This window comes from Paramisgurnus dabryanus, chromosome 1 (genome assembly GCF_030506205.2).
Source record: "Paramisgurnus dabryanus chromosome 1, PD_genome_1.1, whole genome shotgun sequence".
In the NCBI taxonomy this organism is placed as follows: Eukaryota; Metazoa; Chordata; class Actinopteri; order Cypriniformes; family Cobitidae; genus Paramisgurnus; species Paramisgurnus dabryanus.
Window position 1 is genome coordinate 27932724 of NC_133337.1, and position 8920 is coordinate 27941643.

Genomic DNA, 8920 nt, shown 5'->3' on the forward strand with positions numbered 1-8920 from the left:
GAGGAGCGTCGTTCATCAGCGCTGACGTTCTGCTGATATATATGGAGAAAATCAAAAATATCTCCTCTGATTTGTCACTCAAGTTGTTTGATGATTTCCTTTCTTATTTCTAATAAGGTAACAGAGAGCGTGATTGGTCTCTCTTTCTCTCTCTCTCTCTCTCTCTCTCTCTCTCTCTCTCTCTCTCTCTCTTTTCTTTACATTGACTTCTCATTATTCTCTATCAGTCTGTGTGTACAGTAGAGGATTATGGAGATCTGTCTCACACTCATATTACTCTCCTCTGTAGTAATGACCATTACTTCCGGTAAGTACACACTTGCGGTACAAAAAATAGATTATACATATATATATTCCTTTAATATGAAGTGGTTGTTGTTTTCATGTTTGTTTTCCTTTACATCTGTTTCATACTGTATGTTTCAGATTTAAGCGTGAGGTTGGTGAATGGTAGCAGTCCGTGTGCTGGTAGAGTTGAGGTTCTTCATGATGGTCAGTGGGGAACAGTGTGTGATGATGAGTGGGATCTGACAGATGCTGCAGTAGTGTGTAGAGAGCTGGGCTGTGGAGAGGCTGTACAGGCTCCGCTTGTTGCTTACTTTGGAGAAGGATCAGGACCAATCTGGATGGATGAGGTGGACTGTACTGGATCAGAGTCTACACTGAAGAACTGTAGATCAGATAAAGAGTTAATTCAGTACTGTTCTCATTCTGATGATAAATATTTTCCCTGTTAATTCATGACTCATAACAACATCATTCTGCACAGGACATACAAATGAAAATAGTTTGAGTGGTTGTGATAATTATGTTCTAGTTTAGATTTGTGTAAAAAACTGTACTAGAATTTGATATCAGACTAGTAAACAATATCAAATAGTTTATGTATGAGTGACAACACTTTTATGTATTTAGAAATGTTTAATATTTTTTATTCATTCTTTTTTTATAAAGCCATAATTTTCCCAGACTTGTTATTGGTGATCAGTAATGTTATAGAAGAGTCAATGATCTTTGTAAGAATAAGTCTTTATCAGTCTATGATCTTGTCTTAACAAATCCAGTTATAATCTTATGTTCTGTACACTTTGTCCATATAAAAATGAAAAACTGCATTCTCAAAATATAATTTCAGTGATTTATTTATACTTGTCTGTGTGGACATGGTATAAATAAATATATCGCTGAAATTATATTTTGAGAGTGCGGTTTTTCATTTTTATCTTGATAACTTCTTTATTACTCGCACCCATAAACTACTTGGGAGTTGAGCGCATCTGTTCACAATATACTTTTATCCATATAATCAGAAACCATAAACTATGGAAGGTTTGCACGACTTGTTAATGGACCTCATCTGTGCTCTGGAAGGGTCGAGCTGTTTCGTGAGAACACCTGGATGTCGGTGTGTGATGCTGTGTTTGATGATCAGGATGCAGAGGTTGTGTGTAGAGAGCTGAACTGTGGGGTTCCTGTACAGCTGCTGGGTGCAGATACTTTTGGTAAAGGAGAGGAGCAGGTGTGGACACAAAAGATTCAATGTAGAGGAAATGAATCACACAGTCGATCATGTTCATATACTTCACATAAAGTAACCTGCTCTCATAACAATGATCTGGGACTGATTTGCTCTGGTTGAGTATGAATATTTGATATCCTATTTTGATCTTTTATATACAAATGATGAAACTGAAATATTTATTTTTACTCTATATATTGAATTATATGTCTCTGTCCTGTCCAGGTTACTCTGAGCTCAAACTGGTGAACGGCTCTGATATCTGCTCTGGTCGAGCGTCAGTATTTCAGTAAATGGGGCTCAGTGTGTGATGAGTGCATGAATATGAGAGCTGCCAATGTTCTCTGTAGAGAGCTGAATTGTGGGATTGCTGTGTCTGTTGTGGGAGTGGACTGGTTTGGAGAGGGATCTGGTGAAATCTGGGCTGATGTGTTTGATTGTCAGGGGAATGAAACAAAACTCTCAGAATGTTCAATCTCTTCATGGAGTCGAGCTGAATCCTCTCATAAACAAGATGTTGGAGTCATTTGTTCTAGTGAGTGAACTTCACTCTGTCATTAACATGAAGTTACTGTAGTGTGATCGTAATCAATCTGAAAATGTCAAATCCTTTCTCCAGATTCCTCTCTGTCTCTTCATGATGGTCGAGTGAGGTTGTCTGGAGAGAGAGAGTGTGAGGGTGAGGTGGAAGTTTACATTCATCAGGTTTGGAGGAGAGTTCTGCTGGACTCCTGGAGTCTCACTGAATCCTCTGTGGTCTGCAGACAGCTGGGCTGTGGCTCTGTGCTGAACTTCACTAACTCCTCTTCATCCAGTGATGAACACAGTTATGAGTGTGTGATGGGCTTCCAGTGCTCTGGGACTGAAGATCATCTGAGGAACTGCAGCTCTCCACAAACTCTCAACTGCAGCGCAACACAACAGCTGTCAATCACCTGCCAAAGTCAGAATTACAATATCAGTCCAGATGATTCATTAAAAATGTATTTATAAATTTTTTTGCTAACTCTGTATCTGATCTCAGGTCAGAGGTCAATCAGGTTGGTGGGTTCTGGTGGAGATTGTGCAGGAAGGCTGGAGGTTTTACAAAAAGGCTCATGGGGTACAGTGTGTGATGACTCCTGGGATATTAAAGATGCTCATGTGGTGTGCAGACAGCTGCAGTGTGGAGTGGCTCTCAGTAATCAGCCAGTACCAGCCTGGTTTGGTCCTGGTTCTGGACCCATATGGCTGGATGATGTGAACTGTGAGGGGAATGAGACGTCACTGTGGAGCTGCTCTTCACGGGTCTGGGGAGATCATGACTGTAAACACAAGGAGGATGTAGGAGTCGTGTGCTCAGGTAAACTGTGACCTGAATGTGGATGGCTGCTGTATGACAGTATTTACAATGATAAATCTGTTTTTTGGACATTTCTATAACACAGATGGTGAATTATCTACTTTGAAAGATTAAGAACAATTTACTTTTGTACTTTATACATATATATATATATATATATATATATATATATGTATGTATGTATATTTATATATATGTATGTATGTATGTATATTTATATGTATATTTATATGTATATTTTGAAAGCTGTAGTTAATTCAAGTTTGTGTTTTCAATCTAGAGTTTAAAGAGCTCAGGTTAACTGAAGGCTGTGAAGGGAATGTGGAGGTTTTCTATAATGGATCCTGGGGTAATGTTTGCTGGAACCAAATGGAAAGAGACACAGCGAGTCTGATCTGTCAAGAGCTGAACTGTGGAAGATCTGGCCGTCTGTCTTATTCAACATCAAGAGTGCCATCAGCTCATAACTGGTTGGATAATGTTGAATGTCGACCACATGACTCAAATCTGTGGCTGTGCCCGACTTCACCATGGGGAAAGAATAACTGTGGTCAAAATGAGGTGACTTATATCACCCTGCACTGGTGAGAAAATGAAAATAACTAAATAAATGAACTGTAATGTTTTATTACTTTAGAATAAGGTGTTTTATCTACATAAAACGTGGTTTCCCTTTCATTTATGTCGCTATGTTGCGACGCCATGTTTTTACAGTAGCCCTATATGGACAGACTGTTCTTTAGAGCGTGTTTTGTTACTACGTTGTCTCAGATGATGACGTGTTTGTCCAGTGTGTTCAGAGGTGAATGATATGTTATCATGTTATAATTTTAGAGAAGGTGATCCATGAAGTTCCTCGGACTAATCTAACATGTTCTACCTCACCATCTCCTTACCAGCGAAAGTGTTCAAGTATAAATACAATTCTTTAAAAATATGATAAATATCTATTCTGTGTGAATCCAAATTTGAGTTAGTGTTGTTGTAAATGTTGTTTGATGTGTGTGATGTAGATCATCTTCCTCTCAGACTGAGTGGAGGGAAGGGTTTGTGTTCGGGGAGACTGGAGGTTTATCATAACTCTGTGTGGGGTTCAGTCTGTGATGATCTGTGGGACATCAGAGATGCTCAGGTGGTCTGCAGGCAGCTGGGTTGTGGAGCAGCATTGAGTGCTGATGGGAATGAAGCGTTTGGTGCTGGTGAAGGTGTTGTGTGGATGAAGAAAGTCGAGTGCAGAGGGACTGAGATTCACCTGTGGGACTGTCCTCATGTCCTGAAAAAACACACTGACTGCTCACACAAAGAACAAGTTAGACTCATCTGTGCAGGTGAGAAGAAAACATTGAGAGATCAATTCATTGTATGTTCAACAGTTTTTTATTATATGTGTCTGTTTTTCCAGAAACAGATTTGTCTGTGACCACAACTTCTGCCACAACAACATCAGCTTCTCCTTCAGTTTCTCAGACAAACAGGAGATCAGTGACTCCTCCACATACTCCTCCTCTCTTCATTCCTCCAGTGGTTGTGATTGTATTGGGAGTTTTGCTCTTACTGCTCTTAGTTTTGCTCTTGCTGCTGTTACTGTCGCTGCTCATACTGATCAAGAACAACCGAGTAATGAAGAGAGATACAGAGATCCACACTTCATATACAGGTATAGATCTAGGATACTGAAGTCTGATATCAACATCAATCTTACTACAGTCTTGTTCAGTGTATGACATCAGCTTTGTGTGTCACAGATCTCTTTAAGAGAAGACACTGGGCTCAGACTGAAGCAGTTTATGAAGAGATTGATCACAGACACACAAATAGAGAAAATCCCTTCACTCAGCGAGGTGAGTCCTCATGTTTGAATGTATTCAAGATTTGATGGTTTCGAAATTCAGATCCACATTCTGTCTCATTAAATGAAATTAATGTTTAAATATTAAAGTCAGTCTGATGTTTGTAAGTTGTTTGTGTATTTTGATGAATCTGTAGATTAATCAGAGAGCTGATGTTCAACTATTATTAGTCCTGTTAAACCTCTTGCTTCAAACAAGAGCAGCAGGTGTGTGTGTGTGTGTGTGTGTGTGTGTGTGTGTGTGTGTGTGTGTGTGTGATTATTTTTGGAGGTTAATGGGGAGGGGGGTTCATATGCTTGTAAGTTTATATGCAGGTGTGTGCGCGCTTCTTCCTGTCTGTTTGTCTTGAATCCGGTGAGAGATGAGTTCATGTCAGGATACAGGTGTGTGTTTGCAGAATGAAGTTAACTTATATTTTTCATGTCTAAATAAAGTTTTAATATAAATCTAGATAAAATAGGTTGATGTGATATTCTTGTGCTCTGTGATGTAAATGTAGGTTGAGGTTGTTTGTAATGATCAACATGTTTCTGACTCTTCTGCTTCACTTTAACAGGGAGTCTCATCTCTGAAGGACAGCATTCTGGATATGAAGTTGCTGATGAGCTTCTTTCAGGTAAGAGGACTGAACACAACTTTATGCTTCAGAGGTTTTATAATTTTTAAGATACCCTCAGACAATAATAGATAATAAGTGTTTATGTTAACATATGACTGCTTGCCAAAGTTTCATATCATCAGTACGTGAGGTAGTGCTGGTCAGCTTTGTCTGTGCCAATTGACTGATCACATGATTTTATTAGCACTTGATTTTGGTCTCATACAAAAGCACATTTAGTATTTTGATTTCAAACATGTTTTGTGTTGATGTAGTAGAGATGGTGAAAAAAGTCCCAGCAGAATACTATGATGATGTCATCACTGATGGACTAAAAGCAGACAGTGAGACAGGTGCACTTCTGTTATTCTGTATTAAGATGAAATATAAGATCTGTACATGAAGAGAAAATATACTTTATATCTCTGGGTGTGATGACGTGTGTCTCATGTTATATTTGTAGAAGACACACTTGAGCAGTATGATGATGTCATCACCACAGGACAAAACTCTGATCTTCAAAAAGGTGATTTTACTTCATTTCTAGGCTGTTTTTGTAATGTAACATCTATTTAAAGTGACGCTCAGTGCAGATATATTGTAGGTTAACTGACTCTTTGTCATTCTGATGGGATTTGTTATGTGTTATGTTTTTGTGGACAAACCAGACAATTATGATGTCATCATGAATAGGCAGAACTTTCAAGGAGTTATAGGTGAGTTACACAGCAATTCACAATTATCAGCCCATACACTTACATTTCATATGTATGACTATTAAACATAATTCATAAAAACTTTAAAAGGTGTAACCACAATGATTCTCAGAAACTCAAGAAGGAAAATGCATCTATTTACATTTTGTTACACACTCAACCCCCCCCCCCCCCCCCATATACACGTGTATGTATATATGGGTATTGCATGTCATGTTATTTTATCAGAGGGAGTTCAGGAGGTGTATGACAATGTGAAGAATGACGGTGAAGATGTGACAAACGTCTTGGGTAGGCTGTGTTATTAACCTTTATTTCATTAATAGATGTGCATTAATTATTTAAATGGGATTTGATTTTAATATTAATGCAGTTAACAAAGACAAATTTAAAAGTGCTTTTGTTTTACACAACAGTCTACGCCGATGTGGTGGAGGAGTCTGTATGACTCAATGACCACAACCACTGCCTCATGAAATCATTTTACAGCTTCAGGAGCTTCAAGGAGTTTAAGTGATTAAAATTTTGCTACTAAAACTTCGGTGCCTTATGGTCTTTTTTGTTCTTGGAAAATATTTTTCTACTTAAAATTATTTTGCAAATAAGAATAAATCTTAACAGTCTGTATATTTGGCCTATTATTTTGATGTCATTATTATTAAAGATCATTTTCAGATTATCATTTTTTCAGAAAATGTATAGAATGCTGCTGTAGTTTACGACAAACTTATAAATATAGTCTTTGATGGTTGGACAAGAGTATTAAATATCAGAGAGAATTATATTTTACACAAACATCAATAAGGCATTCATTTCTTCAAGTGCACAATATTTGAATAAATTTTAACAATAGAGATAAAGAAAGAGATGCAGAATAAAACCTCACCGCAGTGCTCCCACAACACAGCCGCTTGAGAACCACGATGATGACGTAAGAATGACTTCAGACATTAATAATCAAAACTAAACATCGATTTGACGCCTCACGTCTTAAATTGCCAAAATATGTCAACAATCAATTACTTCGTTTTACAAACAGGAAATTTACCTATAATAAACAGTAATAGTGGTATTGACGCACGTGATGTTTGGAGCGCGTTCATGTGTGAGAGATCAGAGGAGTTGTGTGCGGTGGTTTCAGTCATGACCGCATGGTGGCAGCAGAGGATAAATAACTCAAACTGTGATTAATGCTGCTTATAAATGTTATTTAACCGGTCGTATGTTATTAAAGCAATATCGGTTAAATATGAGTGTGATATGGCTCTCTGTCAGAAAGCTTTGGGGCACTTAGATACAGTGATACTCAATCTGAGACTGGTGACTGGCGGAACTCCATGTAACACATGCAATGATATGTTGATTATTATTTTACTTGATTATAATTATTATTAAACATTCAATATAAACCTGATGAGTTCATGATTGTAATAAGACCCACGCGATGCAGCAAATATCAGAGGTTGGTGATAGTTGAACCAAATACTGCTAAGTCAAACAGGTAAGTTTTAAAATTATAATGAAGAGGGTAAGATTTGTCACCATGTGCCATAATAATAGGAAACTGAGCTCATGTGTTTTTAATCTGGATTTAAGTTTAAACAGTAGTACAACTCTGAGGAAGTTATCACATGACAACATTTACTGATGATTTGATTGTACTGCCATTTAGTGGACAAATGAAGTATTACAATATTGAATAGCCAGAAATTCTACTGCAGGTATATTTATTGTACTGTAAATGTATTGAATAGTTTCTTTTTTTATTAAGACAGTTGTGTTTATTTCTACATTTTACAACAATTTATTCTGCATTTATTCATTTATGTACTGACTTCTTTTTTCATATTAACACAACTTGAAATAAAAATCTCCATAGAATATTTACTTTCACAAAAGCATATATCTTTTTTTGTATATATGTGTGTACAGTATATTAAAGTGTATGAGTGTGTTTGAAGTGATCATATAGTTTCCTGTACCCCTGCACACAACAGGATTTGATGTAAATTTATCTTCAATCTTGCAGGTGTTCGTATCCCCTGAACATGGAGGGAGGAGCGTCGTTCATCAGCGCTGACGTTCTGCTGATATATATGGAGAAAATCAAAAATATCTCTTCTGATTTGTCACTCAAGTTGTTTGATGATTTCCTTTCTTATTTCTAATAAGGTAACATAGAGCGTGATTGGTCTCTCTCTCTCTCTTTACACTGACTTCTCATTATTTTCTATCAGTCTGTGTGTACAGAAGAGGATTATGGAGATCTGTCTCACACTTGTTTACCTCTCCTTTGTAGTAATGACCATTACTGCTGGTAAGATAAAAAAATATACCTCACAATTTAAATACTTTATGTTTATCATTAATATAAATGTATTTCACATTTTCAGATCTGAATGTGAGGTTGGTGAATGGTGGCAGTCGTTGTGCTGGTAGAGTTGAGGTTCTTCATGATGGTCAGTGGGGAACAGTGTGTGGGAATGACTGGGATCTGACAGATGCTGCAGTGGTGTGTAAAGAGCTGGACTGTGGAGAGCCTCTAGTTATTGTTCACTTTGGAGAAGGATCAGGACCAATCTGGATGGATAATGTGCACTGTAATGGATCAGAGTCCTCACTGAAGAACTGTACATCAAGTGGATGGGGTGTTAATAACTGTTATCATAGTCTTGATATTGGGGTCATCTGCTCAAGTGGGTTTCTCAAATTATTATTCTTTTATTAAATCACACTTGGGCTTAAAATACACTTATGATTTTTAATATATTATCAATATACTCTAATTCCTTGATGAAGTCACATTATTTCTATAGGATGCATTTATATCTCTATTTTATGTCTCAGATTTGAATGTGAGGTTGGTGAATGGTGATCGTCCTTGTGGTGGTAGAG

General features: G+C 37.3%; 1 pseudogene; it reads left to right on the forward strand.

Annotated features, from left to right (window-relative positions):
- The first annotated feature begins 291 nt into the window (after window positions 1–291).
- Window positions 292–4281, forward strand: LOC135778992 (scavenger receptor cysteine-rich type 1 protein M130-like; annotated as a pseudogene).
- Window positions 4282–8920: the final 4639 nt, after the last annotated feature.